The sequence below is a fragment of the Macaca nemestrina genome, chromosome 7, assembly GCF_043159975.1.
Source record: "Macaca nemestrina isolate mMacNem1 chromosome 7, mMacNem.hap1, whole genome shotgun sequence".
Lineage (NCBI taxonomy): Eukaryota > Metazoa > Chordata > Mammalia > Primates > Cercopithecidae > Macaca > Macaca nemestrina.
Window position 1 is genome coordinate 149,686,615 of NC_092131.1, and position 22,527 is coordinate 149,709,141.

Genomic DNA, 22,527 nt, shown 5'->3' on the forward strand with positions numbered 1-22,527 from the left:
GCACAATGTTCAGGTTTGTTACACATGTGCTATGTTGGTTTGCTGCACCCATTAACTCGTCATTTACATTAGGTATTTCTCCTAATGCTATCTCTCCCCCTGCCTCCTACCCCACACCAGGCCCCGGGGTGTGATGTTCCCCACCCTGAGGACAATATTAATGTTCTAACTTTAAACTCAGATGAACTTGGAAACTGTATAACAGATAAAATTATAAAATAAGGCTAGAGGTAGAGTTTTTGAATGAAACAAGGGATTCTCTCCCAAGAAAAGCTTTAATGCATACAAGGACTTTATGCCTTCTCTTTTGACCACTCAGAGTCCATTTTTGCTTCTTAAACTTGTTTATCTATTTACTTATCTTAATTGACAAGTAAATACTGTATATATTTATGGCTTACAATATGATGTTTTGATATATGTATACACTATGGAATAGCTAAATCAAGCTGTTTAACATATGCATTACCTCACCTTTTTTTTTGTGATGAGAACACAAAATCTACTGTCAACAATTTTCAGATATACAATATATTGTTATTAACCATGATCATCATGAAGTGCAATAGATCTCTTGAACTTATTCTTCCTGTCTAACTGAAATTTTGTGTTTTTTGACCAGTAGTTCCCCAGTGTTCCTGACCCTCAGCCTCTGGTAATCTCTATTTCACTCTCTGCTTCTGTAACTTCGACTTTTTTACAATTCACATATAAGTGAAATCATGCAGTATTTATCTTTCTGTGACTAGCTTATTTCACTTAACATAATGTCCTCCAGGTTCATTCATGTTGTCCCAAATGACAAGACTTCCTCCTAAGGCTGAATAGTAGTATTCTATTTTGTGTGTGTGTGTGTGTGTGTGTGTGTCTGTGTGTGTATAGAGTATATTTTCATTATCTATTCGTTACTGGACACTTAGGTTTGCTTTGAATAGTTGAATTTTAGACATTTTAAAGTCAACTTAATTTTTTTAGTATTTTGGGCTTAAATATATTTTGATATAGGTCAAAAAATAGGGATATATATATATCATATATCTCAAGAATGAATGCTAACTAACATTGAAGCTTGTAGATAGTATAAGGAAAATTAATTTGCCAATTGGACATTGTTGAGAATTATGTTATTGTTAACCTTTAACATTTATTGTAAAGTCTATGCAATACTTGTTCTTGCTTATGCATTGAAGTGCTCAGGTAGATACATTCAGCAGAATCCTTAAAACTTGCCCATAGCTTGGCACCTAGCACCTAGGATAATAGATAACAAGAAAGGCCGGGCACAGTGGCTCATGCCTGTATTCCCAGCACTTTGGGAGGCCGAGGTGGATGGATCACCTGAGAGCAGGAGTTCGAGACTAGGCTGGCCAACTTGGCAAAAACCCGTCTCTACTAAAAATACAAAAATTAGCCGTGATGGTGTGTGCCTGAAGTCCCAGCTACTTGGGAGGCTTAGTCAGGAGAATCTCTTGAACCCGTGAGGGGGAGGATGCAGTGAGCCGAGATGGTGCCACTGTACTCCTGACTGGATGATAGAGCAAAACTCTATTAAAAAACAAAACAAAACAAAAAAACAAGAAATAACATTAGATCTTTTATTTAATCATGTTATTTTGAATGACCTCTGTGACTAGATGCTATAGTATATTTGTAACCCAACACTAAATGATTTCCATTGGTAAGAAAGATCTGTGGGTGTTAGCAGAGAACCAAGAAGACCCTTGGTCCCTTGTGTGTATGTGGGCTTTGTTCTGGTCCCCAGCCAGAGATTTCATCTTATATTTTTGTTCATATTGGATAACAGATTGCAGGTGGGTTAGTGAAAAGCCATCCTTAGTAATAGGGAATGTTTTGATGATGAGTCATTAATGCTTTTTGTTTGGAGATCAAAGATGGCACCATTCAGTGATAAACATGTATTTCCTTCATATGATATAGGGAAGATGTTTGACCCTGTATTGCTGATTTACTCTGGTCTTCCCTGCCTCATTCTTTTCTGTCTATTACAGGTCGACATCTCAGATTGTGGGGCGTTGAAGCGAGGGGCCAGGCGGTGAAGCTTTCTATGCTGGAAGTTTGCTCTTGGGCTTTTAGTTGTTTTTTTCTACTCTTATATGATACAAGCTAAAATATGGTTTCATAATATTTGTGTTTCAGATAATTTATTATTGAATACAGATTATTTATAGTTTCAGATAAAGGATATACTTTTGCCCATATTTCCGTCACTTCCTTTAATTCTTGTCTGTGGAGGCTGCGTCAAGTCTCAGAATGCACAATATTTCTAGTGTGTGGACCTTGTTGTCGAGGTTTTAGACACACTGAGCCTAATGTCTTCTAGAGTATAATATTATTGTGTAAGCAATTATCAGTGCTAAAGAATACATTTTTTTTCTTTTTTTTTTGAGACGGAATCTCGCTCTGTCGCCCAGGCTGGAGTGCAGTGGCACGATCTTAGCTCACTGCAACCTCTGCCTCCCAGCTTCAAGCGATTCTCGTGCCTCAGCCTCCCAAGTAGCTGGGATTAGAGGCGCCTCCCACCATGCCCAGCTGATTTTTGTACTTTTAGTAGAACAGGGTTTCACCATGTTGGCCAGGCTAGTCTCAAACTCCTGACCTCAAGTGATCTACCTGCCTTGACCTCCCAAAGTGCTGGGATTACAGGTGTGAGCCAACACGCCCAGCTCCAGTAATAAATTTTTGAAATGGAAGAAACATTCTCCATTCTTCGTTAATGTGCTATGGGAAAGAGTGGCTACATATTTATTTTATAGCTCTGAAATTAATGATTCAAAGTATAATATATCTCATTTGCAATGCTCCATAGATTGTTGAAGATCATTTGCCAGCCACTTAATCTGTGGCTATAATTAAATTACTCTCAAACTTCTGACTCTGAGATTTAGTTTTTCTTGGACGAAAGACTACCTTTTCTATCTCTATCTTCCAAAACATGTTAACTGACTCTTGAGAGTCCCAATCGAAAGCCTTTTTCACGTATGGCCTGCGCTAACCTTTCTTCCCTCAGGCCTTGATGATAGATTAAGGGTTCCATAAACTCTGCTTCTCATCCCTACCAGCCTATAGGCTTTGTTGACTCATAGCCTAAGCACTAACTCTGAGTTTTCCCCTATGTTTAAAAACAACCAAAAGTTTTTATTATGGGAAAATCTAACCTATATACTAAAGTAGAAAGAACAGTACAATAAATTCCCATGTAGCTGGGCCCCGACTTCAACAATATCAACTCCTGGCCAGTCTTATATCAGCTATACCCTCACCCACTTTTGCCTTTCCATATTATTTTGAAGCAAGTCCCAGACATACTGTTAATTCATCCCAAATATTCCACAGTGTATCTGTGCAGAAAAGAGCATAGCAGGCCTGACTGCTATCCTTTGAAAGGCCTGACTGCTATCCACTGGAAGATCTGTTTACAAGGTTGGCCCTTGGCAAGCATCTGGGAATTTGGATTTTGGAAGGGTTCTCAACCACCCTAACTAGTAGTAGTGTACTGCGCCTAAGCTTTGTGTGCAAACTACATGGTTTATGGTGAATACTTGCTTTCCTTCTGGGAGTCTGGAATCTTGGTAAGTGCTATACAGAGTGAGCCTATGTAACCTGTCCTCAGTAAAAACTTTGAGCAATGTGTCCCTATGAGCCTCTCTGGTAGACAGCATTATTGTAACTGGCTGCTGGGGGAATTAAGCCCATCCTGTGTGACTCCACTGCGAGAGGGCTCTTCGAAACCTGTATTTGGTTTCCTCTAAACATTATCTCATGCACCTTTTACTTTTGCTGATTTTGCTCTGTGCCTTTTTGCTATAATAAATCTTGGCCACGAGTACAGTTATATGCTGAGTCCTGTGAACCCTGCTACCAGATCACCAAACCTGAGTGTGGTCCGGGGATCCCTAACAGATTATCTCTAACGTAAGCACTTAAAAAAATCTGTATATCTATGTATGACCACAAAACCATTATGACACCTAAAAATGTTTATAATTCCTTAATATTATCAAATATCAAGCCAATTTTTGCATTTCCTATTGTCTCATAAATGTCATACTCTTTTTTTCTACTTTGTTCTAATCAAGGTTCAGGTATTGCAACTGGTTGATACTTATTGTAAGTCTCAAGCTATAGATTCTTACTCTATCTTTTTCTTTTCTTTTTTCCTTGAAATTTATTTTGTTGAAAAAACTGTATAATTTTTCCTGCATAGTTTCCCACAGTCTAGTTTTTGCTAATTATATTGCCATGGTGTAGTTCAATGTGTTGCTTTGTAAATTAGTTGTTGGATCTAGATGCTTCTTGTGTGAGTTTTTGAAAGCCCAATGCCTTCATATATCCTGAGGATATGCCTTAATTTCCATTTGATTAATGTTTGCCAAGAACATTGATGTACTTGGATAAAAGGGGATTAAACAGTAAATATCTTTGTTTTCATTAGCATGAGACAGATCTTCTGACACTTGGAGCCTGACTCATCTTACTTTAGAGAATCCAATAAAAAATACATGGCTTAGGCCGGGCGCGGTGGCTCACACCTGTAATCCCAGCACTTTGGGAGGCCAAGGTGGGCGGATCACGAGGTCAGGAGATCGAGACCATCCTGGCTAACACGGTGAAATCCCATGTCTACTAAAAATACAGAAAATTAACTGGGCGTGGTGGTGGGTGCCTGTAGTCCCAGCTACTTGGGAGGCTGAGGCAGGAGAATGGCGTGAACCCTGGAGGTGGAGCTTGCAGTAAGTTGAGATTGCGCCACTGCACTCCAGTCTGGATGACAGAGTGAGACTCTGTCTCAAAAAAAAAAAAAAAGGCTTAGTGTTCATTACTTGCTTTTCAGGAGGTAACCCTGGCAGTGATCTCTGAGCAAAAGCAGGCTTTAATGACCTAGAGTTGGTACAGTGTCATTGTGACCAGATATTCTGATATAGGTGAAAATGTGGGGTTTTCTTATTTTTTTAAGACTCTATAAAAACAAAATATTAATAGAAAATGACAGAACCCTACTAAAAACTGTAGACCCCACATACATTAATTTCCTATGCAGTGAAATCCTTCAGTACCTTAGTAATGCAGTTCTAATTAATGAGTTACTTAAGCCCCTCTTAATTCAACTCTGTAGGAATAATCCAACAGCCAAGGCCCAGTGTCGTTATCATAGGTCATCTTTGGAGATGTGCCTTTTTTGAAACAGCTGGATGGTTGGGCATTTAATAAACATTTAGAATGTAAATGTATACTTAAATTAAAAAAAATTAAATTGTGGTAAAGTACACATAATGTAAGTTAACCATCTTAACCATGTGTAAGTGTACAGGTCAGTAGTGTTAAGGACATTCATATTGTTGTACAACCAGGCCAGGCAGGCCAGGTGCTCACAGCTGTAATCTCAGCACTTTGAGAGGCTGGGGCAGGAGGATCGCTTGAGCCCAGGAGTTCAAGACCAGCTTAGGTAACATAGTGAGACCCCGTCTATACAAAAAATAAAAAAATTAGCGGACGTGGTGGCATGCACCTGTAGTTATAGCTACTTGGGAGGCTGAGGTGGGAGGATTGCTTGAGCCCAGGAGTTTGAGGCTGCAGTGAGCTGTGATCATCACACCACTGCACTCCAGCCTTGGTGACAGAATGAGACCCTGTCTCAAACAACAATAACAACAACAACAACAACATATTGTTGTACAGCCAATGTCCAAAACTCTTCATCTTGCAAAACTATATTTCTGTACCCATTAAACAATAACTCCCTATTCCCCACTCGCTCTAGTCCCTGGCAACCTTTATTCTACTTTCTCTCTCTATGAATTTGATTACTCTAGGTACTCTTTATAAGTGGAATCATATAATATTTGTCTTTTCATGACTGGCTTATTTCATATGGCATAATGTCCTCAAGATTCATCCATGTTGTGACATCTTTCAGAATTTCCTTCCCTTTTGAGGCCAAATAATATTCCTTTGTGAAATATACCACATTTTGTTTATCTGTTCATCCATTGACGGTCATGGGTTGCTTCCATCCTTTGGCTGTTGTGAAGAATGCTGCTGTGAACATGGGTGTGCAAGCATCTCTGAGACCTTGCCTTCAGATCTTTTGGATTTATACCCAGAAGTGGGATTCCTGGATTATATAGGAATTATATATTTAATTTTTTGAGGAACCACCATACTATTTTCTGTACTGGCTGCACCGTTTTACATTACCAGGGCACAGAGGTTCTACTTTCTCCAGGGCACAAAGGTTCTAATTTCTCCACATCCTGTCCAACTCTTGTTTTGTAGTTTTTTGATAGTAGGCATTCTAATAGGCGTGAAATGGTATCTCATTGTGGCTTGATTTGCATTTTCCTAATGATTAATGATGTTCAGCATCTTTTCATGTGCCTATTGGCTATTTGTATATCTTGTTTGGAGAAATGTCTATTCATAGTCCTTGCTCATTTTAAAATCAGGTTGTTCATTGTTGTTGCTGTTCAGCTGTAGAATTCTTTCATTTTTGTTTTAAATTTACTTAGAGATGGGTCTCACTACGTTGTCTGGGCTAGTCTTGAACTCCTGGACTCAAGCAGTCCTCTTGCCTCGGCCTCCCAAAGTGCCGAGATTATAGATGTGAGCCATCATGCCCAGCTGAATTGTAGAATTCTTTATATATTCTGGGTATGAATCTTTTATCAGATATATAATTTGCAAATATTTCCTTTCATTGGGTTTCCTTTTCACTCTGTTGATTGTGCCCTTTGATGCACAGAGGGTTTTTTTTGTTTGTTTTTTGCTTTTTTGGAGACAGAGTCTCACACCATCACCAGGCTGGAGTGCACTGGCACGATCTTGGCTCACTGCAACCTCTGCCTCCTGGGTTCAAGTGATTCTCCTGCCTCAGCCTCCCAAGTATCTGTGACTACAGGAGTGCGCCACCACGCCCTGCTGATTTTTTACTTAGTAGAGATGGGGTTTCACCATGTTGGCCAGGATGGTCTTGATCAAGATCAAGAGATCCACCCACCTCGGCCTCCCAAAGTGCTGGGATTATAGATGTGAGCCACTGCACCTGGCCTTCTTTTTTTTTTTTGATACAGAGTCTCACTTTGTCGCCTAGGTTGGAGTGCAGTGGTGTGATCTCGACTCACTGCAACCTCTGCCTCCGCCTCCTGAGTAGCTGGGACTACAGGTGTGTGCCACCACGCCCGGCTAATTTTTTGTTTTTTTTTTAGTAGGCACAGGGTTTCACTGTGTTAGCCAGGATGGTGTTGCTCTCCTGACCTTGTGATCCGCCCACCTCAGCCTCCCAAAGTGCTGGGATTACAGGCATGAGCCACCACACCTAGCTGATGCAGAGACGTTTTAAATTTATTTACTTTTTTCTTTTATTGCCTGTGCTCCTGGTGTCAGCTCCAAGAAATCAATGCCAAATTCAGTATTATGAAGTTTTCCTCCTGTATTTTCTTCTAAGAGTCTTACAGTTTTAGCTCTTGGCATTTAGGTCTTTGGTTCGTTTGGAGTTAATTTTTCTATGTGGTATAACGAAGGTTTATCTTCATTCTCTGCAGTTTCACTTTTACACTTTGGTTTAATGATGCATGTACACGCCATGTAGAAGATAATGTAAGGTTCTAAATTTAGTTATGCTATTGACAACTGCTTGCTGTGGAAATCTTGCTCTAATGCCTCCTCTCATAGGCAGTTGTTACTGATTTATCTCATCTTTCCCAAGAGAGTTTTAAATTTTAAGAAAGAGAAATTGTTAAATATTGTTAGTTATTAAGTATTATTTATACTTTTTAGCTTAGCTTTTTAAACTTTTTATTTTGAAAAGTTTTCAAAACATTCACAAAGTAAGAAGAGTAAAACAAATCCCCCCAAGCATGCAGCTTCAACAAATAACAGCCTTCTGCACATTTGCTTCTTTTCTTCTTTTTCCCAACATTTTCTTCTTCTGAAAGATTTTAAGACAAATCACAACCATTTTATTATTTCACTCATATTTATATGTTTAATGTAAACACAGACATTTCTAATCAAATGTGTGTTATGTCAGAGTATGCCTTTCTATGTACTTTATAGTAGAGTTCTTGTATAATTAATTTTGTTGTTTTAAAGCCTGGGACTAGGGACTGGCACCAGCAGCAGAATTTTGATATTTGAAATTTGCTTTAGAGTTCACATATTTGCTTTATAGAATGTATTTGATCGTGTCTACAACTAATATGCTGCATATGCTTCAGAAATGCAAACCCCAATTATAACATAGCTCTTCTGGGGAAATATGAATTACTTTACAGCCCGCCACATTAAAATGTGGTTTCCAAGAATTCATTATTTACAGACATCAGCTACATACGTTTACAAGTGGCTTAGAATGAAAACTCACCGGAAAGATTACAAAAATAAACTTCTCTTTTTTTTTTTACTCCTTCCCTGTCTTTTGAGTCCTGGTGGATACTGTGCAACAAAAGCATTCACCTCATCCATAATTATTTCAACCCCTTATGGGTTTTTTTTTTCCCACCCTAGATAATTTAGTAAAGCTCAATAAAGTAAGGGAACTTTTTGCTATAGAAATACTATGTAGAAGTTAAGAATTCACAAATACATGGCCATGGAAATGAGAGATAATCAGGGGCCTCACCTAGAATTAGAAAGCTTCCGTCAGTGTTTATGCTGCTATTGTCAGGTATTGCGGGAGCCCAAAGAATGGGCTGTTGGTGGACAGGTCATCTCGGCAGACTGAAATAAAGCTGTTTGGGAATGTGGGGTAGGGATTGAGGAGAGTGAGTGAGGGGCATCAGGAATGCTGGCCATACAAGTATGCTGGTTTCCTCAATCAGCCAACGATAACATAAAGTTGAAACCAGGGAACGTCATAGTGTAAAACTTTTTTTTTTTTTTTCGAGACACAGCCTGGTTCTGTCATCCAGACCGGAGTGCAGTGGCGTGATCTTGGCTCACTGCAACCTCTGCCTCCTGGGTTCCAGCGATTCTCCTGCCTCATCCTCCCGAGTAGCTGGGGTTATAGGAACCTGTCACCATGCTTGGCTAATTTTTATATTTTTAGCAGAGACGGGATTTCACCATGTAGGCCAGTCTGGTCTTGAACTCCTGACCTCAAGTGATCTACTTGCTTCGGCCTCCCAAAGTGTTGGGATTACAGGTGTGAGCCACCATGGCCAGCCCTTATTTTTAATTTTTTTTAATTTCTGGGACAGGATCTGCTCTGTTGCCCAGGCTGGAGTGCAGTGGTGTGATCATGGCTCACTTTAGTCTTGACCTCCTGTCCTCAAGCAGTCCTCCCACCTCAGCCTCCTGAGTAGCTGGAACTACAGGTGTGTGTCATCACGTGCAGCTAACTTTTAATTTTTTGTAGAAACAATGTTTTCCTATATGTTGCCCAGGCTGGTCTCGAACTCCTGGGCTCACGCAATCCTCCCACCCTGGCCTCCCAGAGTGCTGGCATTACAAGAGTGAGCTGTTGCTCCTGGCCCTAGGACCCATTTTAGCGCAGTGTTCCATATATCCCCCAGTAAATAATTTTGTGTCATGTGACCTATTTCTCCTCTTTGAAAACTTCCAAATTTTTAGTATCAAGGTAAAACTTGTATCCCAGAGTCTTCTATAAAGATATTTAAGAAGCATTCGTACATAACGCAAATACTAATTCATTCTTTTCTCAAGAAAGCCCATATCCCTTAGGCTGACATTTCTAGCTCTGAGTGTTTCCTTCACCCGTGTGCCTATGGCATGGGTGTATCCTTGTGGGAATCTTCTATAGAGCCTCAGTTGTAAGCCTTTGATGACTCCAGTGGGCATGATGTGGCCAGGTGTACACCCTTGACCTTTAGAATTGGCCCCACTCCTCTTTGCCTTTAGTGAAGCAACAAAGGAGAAAGTGTAATACTGCTCTTCTTTGTAACATCGTCTTTATTTTTCTCTGCTTATGTGTTACTTCCTTTCCTTTATTTCTCCTCTTTTTAAAGACTTTTACCTAAGTGACAAAAGTATTAAAAAAAAAATCCCCAAGAGTCTCTTGTTTGTTTTCAACTGGAAAAGTCTGATTTCTAGAATTTATTAATGGATCTAATCTCTTTTAAAATGTGAAGAAAATAAAACTACTCATTTAAAAACACAGCCTCTCTGAGAAGGTAACATTTGAGCTGAGGTTTGAACAAGGAAGATACAGTGTAGTGGAGAGAGAATGAAAGTCAGGGCTAGACATTCTTTGGTCAAATCCTGGCTCCACCACTTAACTAGTCATGTCATCTTGACCAAGCTATTTTGACTCACTCAACCTGAGTTTTTTCATCTATAAAACTGAGGTAATAATGCACAGCGATAGGGCTATTAGGATTAAAATGGACATAGCTCTTTGACCTTCTTTTGACATGGATCAGGAAGAGATGCCTGGACATGGCAAGCAGAGAACAGGCTCTGCTCTCATCCTCCTTGTTTCACCGTCCCCCACCCCCAGCTTAACGCAGAACCTCGCTGGTAAGAGGGACTTGGTAAATACGTGTTGAATTGGAATTTGATTTGAAAATGAATAGGAAAAGTATAGAAGAGGAATGTGATTTAAACAGTTCTTAATGAAAACGTTTACTATGGAAATGTGGGTTTCAGAACTGTGCTCTCAGGACTCCTTGTTTACGGTGATAATTAGCAACTTAAAATAATTTTGTGTTGATGCTTAATGCGAGGCTCTTGAAATCCTAAGATTCAGCCTAAAGGATTTACTATAATGTTTTCAAAGAAGCAGCATTTTGAACTGACAAATAGGTTTGCGTGTTGTTAGAAGAAAAATTTAAGAAATTGGCCGGGCGCGGTGGCTCAAGCCTGTAATCCCAGCACTTTGGGAGGCCGAGACGGGCGGATCACGAGGTCATGAGATCAAGACCATCCTGGCTAACACGGTGAAACCCCGTCTCTACTAAAAAGTACAAAAAACTAGCCGGGCGAGGTGGCGAGCGCCTGTAGTCCCAGCTACTCGGGAGGCTGAGCCAGGAGAATGGCGTAAACCCGGCAGGCGGAGCTTGCAGTGAGCAGAGATCCGGCCACCGCACTCCAGCCTGGGTGACAGAGCGAGACTCCGTCTCAAAAAAAAAAAAAAAAAAAAAGAAATTTATTTAGCATATTACTGTCATGCAACAGGGCAACAATCTTTATTCTTGTCTTTTCTGTTCAAGTTATTGAGGCTTTTTCTACCAAAAGTTTATGTTTATGTTATTATCTTTTTTAACAGTCTACGTAAAGCCCACTGCTTTCTGGCTATTATGTGAAAAATTGCATTAGCATAGTGGAAAGTATGTTATCCATACAAGAGGTTACTTAATCTGTTTTTAAAAGGGTAAATATTATGCTGATTCATGTTTTCTTTTTTTTTTTTTTTTTTGAGACGGAGTCTCGCTCTGCCGCCCAGGCTGGAGTGCAGTGGCCGGATCTCAGCTCACTGCAAGCTCCGCCTCCCGGGTTCACGCCATTCTCCTGCCTCAGCCTCTCGAGTAGCTGGGACTACAGGCGCCCGCCACCGTGCCCGGCTAGTTTTTTGTATATTTTAGTAGAGACGGGGTTCACCATGTTAGCCAAGATGGTCTCGATCTCCTGACCTCGTGATCCGCCCGTCTTGGCCTCCCAAAGTGCTGGGATTACAGGCTTGCGCCACCGCGCCCGGCCTGATTCATGTTTTCATTTCATTTTAATAACATTCCTCTAGTACTACCTAGTGTAAGGATTTCTAAAAAGAGACGTTGTTATTCTAGACTTCAGTATCTCATGATCTAATCAGAGGTCTCGTGCAGAGATCAATTGACTTAGACAGGCTACTTAACTCATGTGACGGAAAACTTGAACTCTCTAGGATTCTAATTGTCCCCTTAATTCCAATAGTGTTTGGGAATATACACTACTTTGTTCAGATTCAATATCCTAAAACATTTTTTGTCATTAGAAGTGATTAATCACCTGACAGTCTTGTTTTTTTTTTTTTTTTTACATAGTGAATTCTTTATTCTCTTTTAAAGATTCGTGTTCTGTCATTTACAGATCTTCAGTAGGGAAGGGTAATTTAAGGGATTAGGAAGTTAGTTGAAAATTTGTTTAGAAATGAAAATCATTTGTAGTGACTTACATACTTCCTAGCGATTAAAAGTTCTGTAATTATTAACTCTGCCTTTCTATTTTTCATAATTATTCAAAAGAACAGACAGTTTACTTACTTAAAAAGACAACATTGAGGCTGGGTGCGGTAGCTCACACCTGTAATCCCAGCACTTTGGGAGGCCACGGCGGGCGGATCACCTGTGGTCAGGAGTTCAAGACCAGCCTGGCCAACATGGTGAAACCCTGTCTCTACTAAAAATACAAAAAAATTCAGCCAGGAGCGGTGAAAAATTGTATTTCTTTGTATTTTTGGTAGAGATGGGGTTTCACCATGTTGGCCAGGCTGGTGGCAAGTGTGGTGGTGGGTGCCTGTAATCCCAGCTACTCGGAGGCTGAGGCAGGAGAATTGCTTGAACCTGGGAGGCAGAGGTTGCAGTGAGCTGAGATCATGCCACTGCACTCCAGCCTGGGGGACAGAGCAAGACTCTTTCTCAAAAACAAACAAGCAAACATTGAAATCAGAAAACATTTGGAGGAATAAGGAAATACCTGCAATTTTTGGTTCTTTCTACCAAGTTTTTTTTAAATTCAGGACCATATATGGCATTTCATAATGATCACTTTGGAATACTTATATCTCCAAAATACTGTGAAGAGTGAAACAGAAATCAGGATTAAACTTAGTGTTGATTTCATCTCCTGTCCTTTTTCTGGTAATAAAAAGGACTAGGAGAGCAAAATACTTTCCTCTTAAATATCTACTCCACCCTCCCTGGCTACTGGAACAGATCCACATTCTTATTTTCTAAAAACAAAAAGGAAGGGTGTGTGTATGTGTATTTTCTACCATAGTTACCTAACTAACCAGGGCTTCTTGTGTTCTAGTTCTTTGCATTCTAATTCAAATACACTTTTCAGGAAAATGTAATGCATACTTGTAATACGTTCAACTTGCTACAATTATCATAGAATATTTTTGATTCTGCTTTTATAGTCATTTAGGGATTGATCTAATCACTTTAATTTTTCTTAACATGAGGCTCCTAAGATTAGTTACTTTTCCTGGCCTACTTGTTCGTGTGTCAGAGCTCAACAATTCCAGCGTCCCCTAACAAATGTTAGTGGTCTCCCTAGTTCTGACTAACTTCCCAGGGATGCTTCTAGAGCCCCAGCTACCAGATGCTTCCTGACTGGGAGGCAGGCTGCTTTCAGTTGCTTTAGGAAGGGATTGGCACTGCCAGAAGCAAGGCTTTTGGTCAGAATGATTCATTTCCATAGTGTGACATTAGCTGTATAGAGCAGACTGTTTTTCTAAATCGTTGTGTTATAATAATAGAATTCAAGAACCATAATTAGGGCTGTCGTAAGGGTGTGGACATAGCCATAAGCTAAGGAAAAAGTTCATCTAGTCTGGGGATGGACCTTCACATTCTTGCCACGATGTCTTTTAACATAACATTTGTTCAATTAAAATACCTTAATCCCTAGAATGTTGGGGAGTGGGACATGTTTTTCAAAATTATGGATTGGAATGGATGGGGAAGGAAAACTGAGTGCTGAGAATGGGTTTTTTAGAAATTTCTAGGTGTGTCATTGCACCCATAGTTTTTTTAAAAATGTATTGCTGAGTCTCTATTGCCACCCAGATGTCACTTTTTCCCTTCCCTACTCCTGAAACTTCTAAGGCATTGCTACCATCAGTGTATCATAAATGAATTCACAGTGCTTGCCATACTCACGGTCCCTTCAAAGGGTAACTGTACCCCTCACTCTCCCTGTTGACTCAGGGTCCCTGCTAAGAAACCAAATGATCCAGCCAAGCTGATTGGACAAGGGGAGGCCCTGACCTGAGAATGGTTCACTCACAGGCTTGTAAGGGCCTTTTGATGTGGCCTGGTTTCAAAAGAGCAGTCTAAACAGAAATAGCAATGTTTAACTGAGCAATTTAGGTGTCCTGTTTTGGGAATTTCCATAACAAGTATGGAAAAGATAAACCAGAGAAGTGGTGTAGACATATTGACAGTTGTGACCCCATTAGCAGTGGTGTACCAGAAAAGCCACCAATTCTTACTCATGGGCTTTCAGGGCCTGCCTTGGAACCAACACTTTGCTTCGGTTTTTTGCCTCTGTGTAACTTAGCCCTTCTCTGGTTCCTTACCCTGTTGTTTCTTCTGTATTCATATGTGTGCCCTGCTCATCCTTCACCTGAGTGAGCTTGAGTATCAGTTCATTGCAATGATAGAAGCCCAATCATAGGGGACCTTAGATACCTGGAGGAGCCAGGGGCAGGTTGGTAGTCCAGGGGCATCAGGGGATAGAGTCACTATTTAGGGCCAAGAAATTAGGAATCTGGGCCTCAGGCTGTCTGCCTTGAGCTGCCACAGCTCTTCTACTGATGGACCAGATTCACTTAAAGAATTTTTTTTTTTTTTTTTTTCCTATCTAGACTACAGACTTTATTCAGTATCACCAGATTTTACATGCATTCATTTGTGTGTATGTAGGTCCATACAACTTCAGCACAGGTATAGATTCATATGCTTAACCTCATAATCAAATGTTAGAATCAACATCATAATCATCATAATCACATAGAACTGTTCCATCAGCACAAAGGAACTCCTTACGTCATCCCTTTGTAGTCATACGTATCCCACACCCCCTCCAGTCCCTATCCCTGGCAACCATTAATCTGTTATTCATTTCAATAATTTTGTCACCTCAAGAATGTTATATAAATGCAGTCATACAGTATGTGACCATTTGAGTCTGGCTTTTTTTGTTCACCATAATACCCCTGAGGTACAACCAAGTTCTTGTATCAACAGTTCCTTTTCATTCCAGAGTAGTATTCCAAGTTATGGATGGTTTGTTTAACCATGTACCTGTTGTAGGACATCTGGGTTGTTTCCAGTTTGGGGTTATTACAAATAAAACTCCTATGAATATTTGGGTACAAATATAATAATAGGTTTTCATTTCTCTGGAATGAATGTCCAGGAGCACAACTGCTGGGTCTTATGTTTAACTTGATTAAAAAATTATGTTTAACTTGATAATAAATTTATAAACTGTTTTCCAGAGTGATTGTAACATTTTACATTCCTGTCAGCAATGTATAAAATACCCATTTTGTATCCTCATCAGTATTTGGTATTTTCACTATTTTTTCTTTAGCCATTCAGATAAGTAAGTCACAGCCTCACTGTGGTTTCAAGTTGCATTCCCTCATGACTTATGGATTTTAACAGCTTTTTATATGCTAAATTGCCATCTATAGATATCCTCTTCAGTGAAACATCTATTCATGTCTTTTGCCCATTTTCTAACTGGACTGTTTGTTTTATTGTTGAGCTTTTGTGGCCTTTTTTTTTTTTTTTTTTTTTGAGACAAGGCTTCACTGTTACACAGTTTGGAGTGTGGTGGTGTGATCATAGCTCACTGCAGCCTCAAACTCCTGGGCTCAAGTGTTCCTCCTGCCTCCCTAGTAGCTGGGACTACTGGTGTGTGTCATGGTGCCCAGCTAATTTTTAAAAAAATTTCTTTGTAGAAGAAATTTTTTTCTTTGTAGAAGAAATTTCTTTGTAGAATCCATTGAATTGCTTTTGCACTTTTTCACAATCAGTTGAGCATATTTATGTGGATTTATTTCTGGGTTCTCTCATCTGTTCCATTGATCTATGTGTCTGTTCCTCTGCCAATACCATCTATCTTGATTACTATAGCTTTATAGTAAGTCTTGAAATCAGGTGATATGAGTCCTCCAAGTTTTTCTTCTTCAAAATTGATTTAGCTTAAGTAACTTTACCCTGGATATTTTCATCTTTCCCCATTTTGTCTCCTGCTTTATTCTAGAGAAGAAAGTTCTTGCATAAGCGCTTCCTTTTCTTGTTGCAATTCCTGCAAATGCTGTTGGTTTTGCTCCAGTCTGTCCTCCAGCCACTGTAGGAGAGGCCCGCTGACTGCTGACATCTGACTGCACAGATTCTTGGTAAACACTGAGCCATTATGTATCTTGGTTACTGAGTCCAGATGTGTAAGGCTGTGGATCCTCCTATACGCATTCTGCTCCTCCTGGCACAGGATCTTGGGCAGCTGTACTGCTGATTCAAGGCACACTTTCCCAATAGTGACATGAGGTACAATATGGATTGGGATTTCGATTCTCTTATAGTCTGAACTCTTTTGGGCCTGTATGGATTGGAAGCAAGTATAGAGTACCCAGCCAGTCTTTGTGTTCTTGTCATCTATGAAACAGGAAAAAATAAGTCCTACAAAGCCTTGATCCATCATCTGGCACATGGCTTGTGTGCGAACATCAGCATGTGAAGGCCAAACAGTTATATGAGGATGGGAATGATACCAGCCTGAAACTCTAATAGGGCGGCCTGTCAGTTCAGCCAACCTCTCTGCTCTGTTGAAGCTGCAGACGGCTGCTCTGGAGAAATCTTTACTCGGTCCTTCCCCTTACCAGAACGTCGTAAGATGATGACAGAATGAATGTGAACAATTCTGACGGCATCAACCTTTTCAGCAACCGTGCGCATTTCAGTTTCAGTATATGCAAATTTGGAGTCACTCCTTGGATCATCGTTCAACTCCCCTATGCACAGCCCCATCACTTCCTCTTTCTCTGTGCTCAGAGCGTGGTTGAGACAAACGAGGAAAGCGTCAGACTCGAGATGAACTGCCTGCACCACCTGCACCACCTGCACCGCCATCTTGGCCCGAACCCCCCCAAATTTTTTTTAAAGCCATTTTAGGTTCACAGCAAAATTAAGCAGATTGCCCTCCTCCATAGTCTTACCTTTTAGTTTTTTAAAAAAATTACGAACAGGAAATTAATGTTAGGGATATCAAGAGGAATAAATTTCACCTTGTTGAGTTGTTTTTGATGTGTGATGAAAAGTTTTTAGAATTTACAGCCAGTACTTATGGTATCTTTATTGCTTCTGTTTTTGTAAAATTATTGGAAATCTACTCTGGCCCAGGATTCCTGTGTGTTTCAGTATGTTCAATATGGAGTTGTTAGAGTATGGATCGTGTCGACTCCTCTTTCTCTTAGCTCTGGCTATCCTCTTCCCTCTTCAGCAGCAGCAAAGGGCCAAGCCCACTCTCAAAAAACAACTACCAGGAATATGAGTTCTATTCCCTTCTGGATCAGGGTTTCTTCCACATGATGCCACGAAGAAGGTCAGGTGGAGTCACAGATATTTGGTTTATTTATGTTAAACAAAAAAAAGAGATGGCCTATAGGAGAAAAGAGATGGTTGCTATATCCAGGAAGTTCTCAAACTCACAGACCCCGTGCATGCCCCTTTTATCTTTCTCCATATGATCTTAGCCTGTGTCTGTGCAGATACCACTCTAGCTCTTCTCTCTCTTGTGGTCACAAGAATATAAAAACTGTCTAGCCACTTCCTCTTTATTACGCCTGAGTCTCCAATTATCATGCTGAGTGAGCCAAGTTCTTGCTGACTGAATCATGTTCTTATAATTCTACTGATGTAGAGTACTACTGATTATATCCTGTTTCTACTAACAAAACGGACATACAAAATTTGTCCAACATGCATAACCACATACTTATACCTTTTCCTTCATGAAAGCTCTAGCCAATTCTTTCATCAAGAGTTTATTGAGTACTACTATGTTCCAGTCCTTTTATGATCTCAGCCCTGGGAATCTCTCTGGCCTCTCATTTCTTGCTACAGTGATTCTAAACTACTTGTTATACCTCACGTGTATTTTATCCTGTTCCACATGTTCATGTCTTCACTCATGTCTGGAACATGAATCTGTTCATTTGCTTGGTTAACTCCTATTTGTCCTTCTAGCCCAAATCCAGGTCCCCCTTCTTTGGAAAGCTACTGTGTACTCTATTTTTCTTTGCACAAGTCAGGTAAGGTTTGCAAACTCTACTGGGCTCCCATGGCACCTTGCACATTCCTTCATCACAGAACTTTGTGTGTCGTATAGACAGTTGCTGGGACCAGCTCAGTTGGGGAGACCCTAACCCAGTGGCATTAGAGGAATTAAAGACACACACACAGAAATATAGAGGTGTGAAGTGGGAAATCAGGGGTCTCACAGCCTTCAGAGCTGGAAGCCCTGAGCAGAGATTTACCCACATATTTATTAACAGCAAACTAGTCATTAGCATTGTTTCTATAGATATTAAATTAACTAAAAGTATCCCTTATGGGAAACGAAGGGATAGGCCGAATTAAAGGAATGAGTTGGGCTAGTTAACTGCAGCAGGAGCATGTCCTTAAGGTACAGGTCGCACATGCTATTGTTTGTGGCTTAAGAATGCCTTTAAGCGGTTTTCCGCCCTGGGCGGGCCAGGTGTTCCTTGCCCTCATTCCAGTAAACCCACAACCTTCCAGCGTGGGCATTAGGGTTGGTATGAACATGCCACAGTGCTGCAGAGATTTTGTTTATGGCCAGTTTTGGGGCCAGTTTATGGCCAAATTTTGGGGGGGTCTGCTCCCAACCGACAGTGTCTTTGTGTGTCCATCTCATCAGCAGAACTTTGAGGGAAGGGAAAACATCTTACCCATTTTTGTTTCTGCAATTCTTAGAACAGTGTATGAAATAGAATATACACATATTAAATACTTGTGGAACCAAACAGAATTAGTTAGGGTATAAAGTAAAATAGAAAATCTTATAGAATCTCTAGGCAATCTTTGTTTGCATTAAAATCTGTTTTTCATTCCTAGAGACCACTTATTTAGATCTTCAGCAAGGACATCCCTAGCATCTGTTGCAGCAATGTGTCAATCATGAGTTATAGGCACACCATCTGTTTTTTACTGCACTGGGGCTGACTGGGGTTTTGGCAATGCAGATAAATGTGCTTGCATCTAATAATGCTAGTTCTAACCTCCAAAGTCAGGCAGTAGACATGATTATGAAGACTCTTAATACCTACATATAGTGTGGTACAGTGCACTACCAAATGCCATGGCTGTAGCAGACCCTCTAGTATCTTAGGTGGGTAGGTATAAGGGGACACAACCATAAATCCAGCTGCAACTGCAATGCTATATCTCAGGACTAGACCTGTGCCTGTTATAAAGTTGGTACTCAGTAAGTACTTGTTAAATGAATGACTGCGTTTGGGTAAATGGATTTAGCTATATGTAAGGAAGCTATGGTTTGGTGCTTTGTAGCACTGTCGATTTCGATTGTGCTGGAGGCATGGCTAAGGATTGAAGCTAGGGGAGATGATGCTAAGGAAGAATTTTCTCATGGGACTCCTCCTTATACCACAGTCTGCAATGATAACTAACACTGCCAAGGAAAAGAGAATGTGGGAAACCAAGTTGTTTTACAATGAAGTGGAATTTTAGTTGAGTCCTGATTTTGCTTTCCTCTTGCCATTTGTGCAGCTGTGCAACTTTTTTCAGATCATTATGTTTTTTTCTGAAGGGAGAGGGGAGCCAGAGAGGGCCTCATGGATCGGGGATCAGGACATCCTTGGTCTGGTGTGGGCTCTGGTCTGAGCCAGCTTTGTTCTTGGAGCTCTAGTTTTCTTGGGAATGGGGTGTTTGGACCAGATCACCTTTAAGTCCTATTCTGATTCTGAGATTTTACATTCTCTAAACAATTGTAGGGTTTGAAATAGTTAGGGGTTTTCCTAAATTCTGCAGGTGTTTCCTAGATGAGTTAAAAGCTGACTATAAATAGATCAAATTGTAGATGGTGTAGTTAAGGTTCCTTGGATTTTAGCTAAAGACTTTGTAGATGTTTGCCAGTAAGTTTCCATGGTGATTAGTATTTAGTTCTTATTTCTTCCTTCACATATGAATAAATCAAATAGACATGCTGTAGAAAATTAAGGGAACTAATTTCTCTTTAGTTTTATTGAGGTATAATTGACAAAAATTGTATATATTCAAGGTATATGATGTGATGCTAGGTGGGGATGTAGGGTTTCGGAGAAAGCAGACAGCATTGCTTAGCTCAGTCACATTCAGAGGCCTCTTTACATAATCTTTACTTCCATCACAGGTGCAGATAGGTGGCTTCAGTTTGTATCTCTTCAGGAGGACACACACAAACTGGTGGAGAAGAGCAAAGGCATGCTGAGATGGAGCTCAGGGCAAGGCCAGACTCACTGTCCAGCTCTTCTTTACTCAGAGAGGTCTAAGAGAGGTGTGGCTCTTTCATGATAGGGCAGAATGATACATGTTTAGATGCCATGGACTTTCAGCATGGTTCACAAAGAGGGGAAACCACAAATGATAATCTGTGAATTCCAAGCCAACAGTGTCTTTCCATGTCATTACGTATAGACCTAACTTTTTTTTAAGTATTCCATTATGTAGATAAACCACAACCTCTGAACTATGCAGTTGACCTGTGAACAACCTGAATTTGAACTGCATGGGTCCACTTACACATGGATTTTTAAAAATAAATATATTAGAAAATTTTTTGAGATTTGCAACAATTTGAAAAAATTCTCAGAGAATTATGTAGCCTAGAAATATTTAAAAAAATAAGAAAAAGTATGTCATGAATGCATAAAGTATATGTAAATACTAGTCTATTTTTTCATTTACTACTGTAAAATACACATAAATCTATTAGAAAAAGTTAAAATTGGCTGGGCGTAGTGGCTCACGCCTGTAATACCAGCACTTTGGGAGACCAATGCGGGTGGATCACTTGAGGCCAGGAGTTCGAGACCAGCTTGGCCAGCATGGTGAAACCCTGTCTCTACTAAAAGTACAAAAATTAGCCAGGTAATTCCAGCTACTAGGGAGGCTGAGGCAGGAGAATTGCTTGAACCCAGAGGGTAGAGGTTACAGTGAGCCGAGATCACGCTACTGTACTCCAGTCTGGGTGACAGAGCGAGACTCCTTCTCAAAAAAAAAAAAAAAATTAAAATTTATAAAAACTTAAACAGACATAGACTGCACATGGCACTTTTCACAGTTGAGAGAAATGTAAACAGACGTAAAGACATAACCACACAAAATTAACTGCAGTACACAAGGTACTACTGTAGTAATTCTGTAGCCATGTCATATTGCTATTGCTTGAGTGAGCTCAAAGGTTGTGAGTATTCCCTTAAAATGTGTGACACTGATCATCCCCGTGTGAGCAGTTTGTCTCTCCAGTACATTGCATATCACAGCAAAAAGTGATCTTCTCACAGTTCTCACGTATTTTTCATTGTGTTTAGTGCAATACAGTAAACCTGACAACTTAAGGTAAAAGGCAGATGAAGGAACTGAAGCTGAAGAACGTAATGCCAGCAAAGGATAGTTTGATAATTTTAGAAAGAGGTTCACTCTTTTAAAAATGTCTGAATAGGGCTGGGTGCCGTGGCTCATGCCTGTAATCCCAACACTTTGGGAGGCTGAGGCAGGTGGATCACAAGGTCAGGAGATCGAGACCATCCTGGCTAACAAGGTGAAACCCCGTCTCTACTAAAAATACAAAAAAATTAGCCAGGAGTGGTGCTGGGTACCTGTAGTCCCAGCTACTCTGGAGGCTGAGGCAGGAGAATGGTGTGAACCCGGGAGGCGGAGCTTGCAGTGAGCCTAGATGGTGCCACTGCACTCCAGCCTGGGTGACAAGAGAAAGACTCCATCTCAAAAAAAAAAAAAAAAAAAAAAAAAAAAGTCAGGATAACAGAAGAAGCTTCTGCCGACCAGGAGGCAGCAAATGAGTTGCCAGATACCATTAAGAAAATCACTGAGGACCAGACACAGTGGCTCATGCCTGTAATCCTAGCACTTCAAGAGGCCGAGGCAGGAGGATTCCTTGAGCCTGGGAGTTTGAGACCAGCCTGGGCAATATAGGGAGACACTGACTCTACAAAAAATTTAAAAATTAGCCATGCATGGTGGTGTGTACCTGTAGTTCCATCGACTCAGGAGGCTGAGGAGGGATGATCACTTGAGTCTGGGAGGTTGAGGCTACAGTGAGTCGTGACTGCACCACTGCATGCCAGCCTGGGGCAACAGAATGAGACCCTGTCCACCTGACCCCAGCTCTCCCAAAAAAGAAAATTGAGGAGAAAGGATATCTGCCTGAAACAAGTTGTTTTTTTGTTTTTGTTTTGTTTTGTTTTTTGTTTTTGTTGTGTGTGTGTGTGTGTGTTTTAGAGACAGAGTCTGGCTTTGTTGCCCAGGCTGGCCTCAACTTTCTGGGCTTAAGCGATCCTTCTACATCAGTGTCCCAAGTACCTGGGACTACAGGTGCATACTACCATGCCTGGCTAAACAGATTTCTTCTTCTTCTTCTTCTTTTTTTTTTTTTTTAAATGAGACAAGAGTCTCACTATGTTGCCCAGGCTGGTCTCAAACTCCTGGGCTCAAGCGATCCTCCCACCTTGGTCTCTCAGAGTGCTGGTATTACAGGTGTGAGCCACTGCACCTGGCCCTGAACTGATTTTTAATGCAGACA

General features: G+C 40.5%; 1 protein-coding gene, 1 long non-coding RNA gene and 1 pseudogene across 6 annotated transcripts in view; 1 reads left to right on the forward strand and 2 right to left on the reverse strand.

Annotated features, from left to right (window-relative positions):
* Positions 1-22,527, forward strand: part of LOC105493105 (myosin VA) — a 221,998-nt gene that overhangs the window by 32,689 nt on the left and 166,782 nt on the right. The window lies entirely within an intron of this gene.
* Positions 1-22,527, reverse strand: part of LOC112428034 (uncharacterized) — a 95,792-nt gene that overhangs the window by 15,244 nt on the left and 58,021 nt on the right. The gene's annotated exons all lie outside the window — the stretch shown is intronic.
* Positions 12,512-18,246, reverse strand: LOC139355426 (lys-63-specific deubiquitinase BRCC36 pseudogene; annotated as a pseudogene).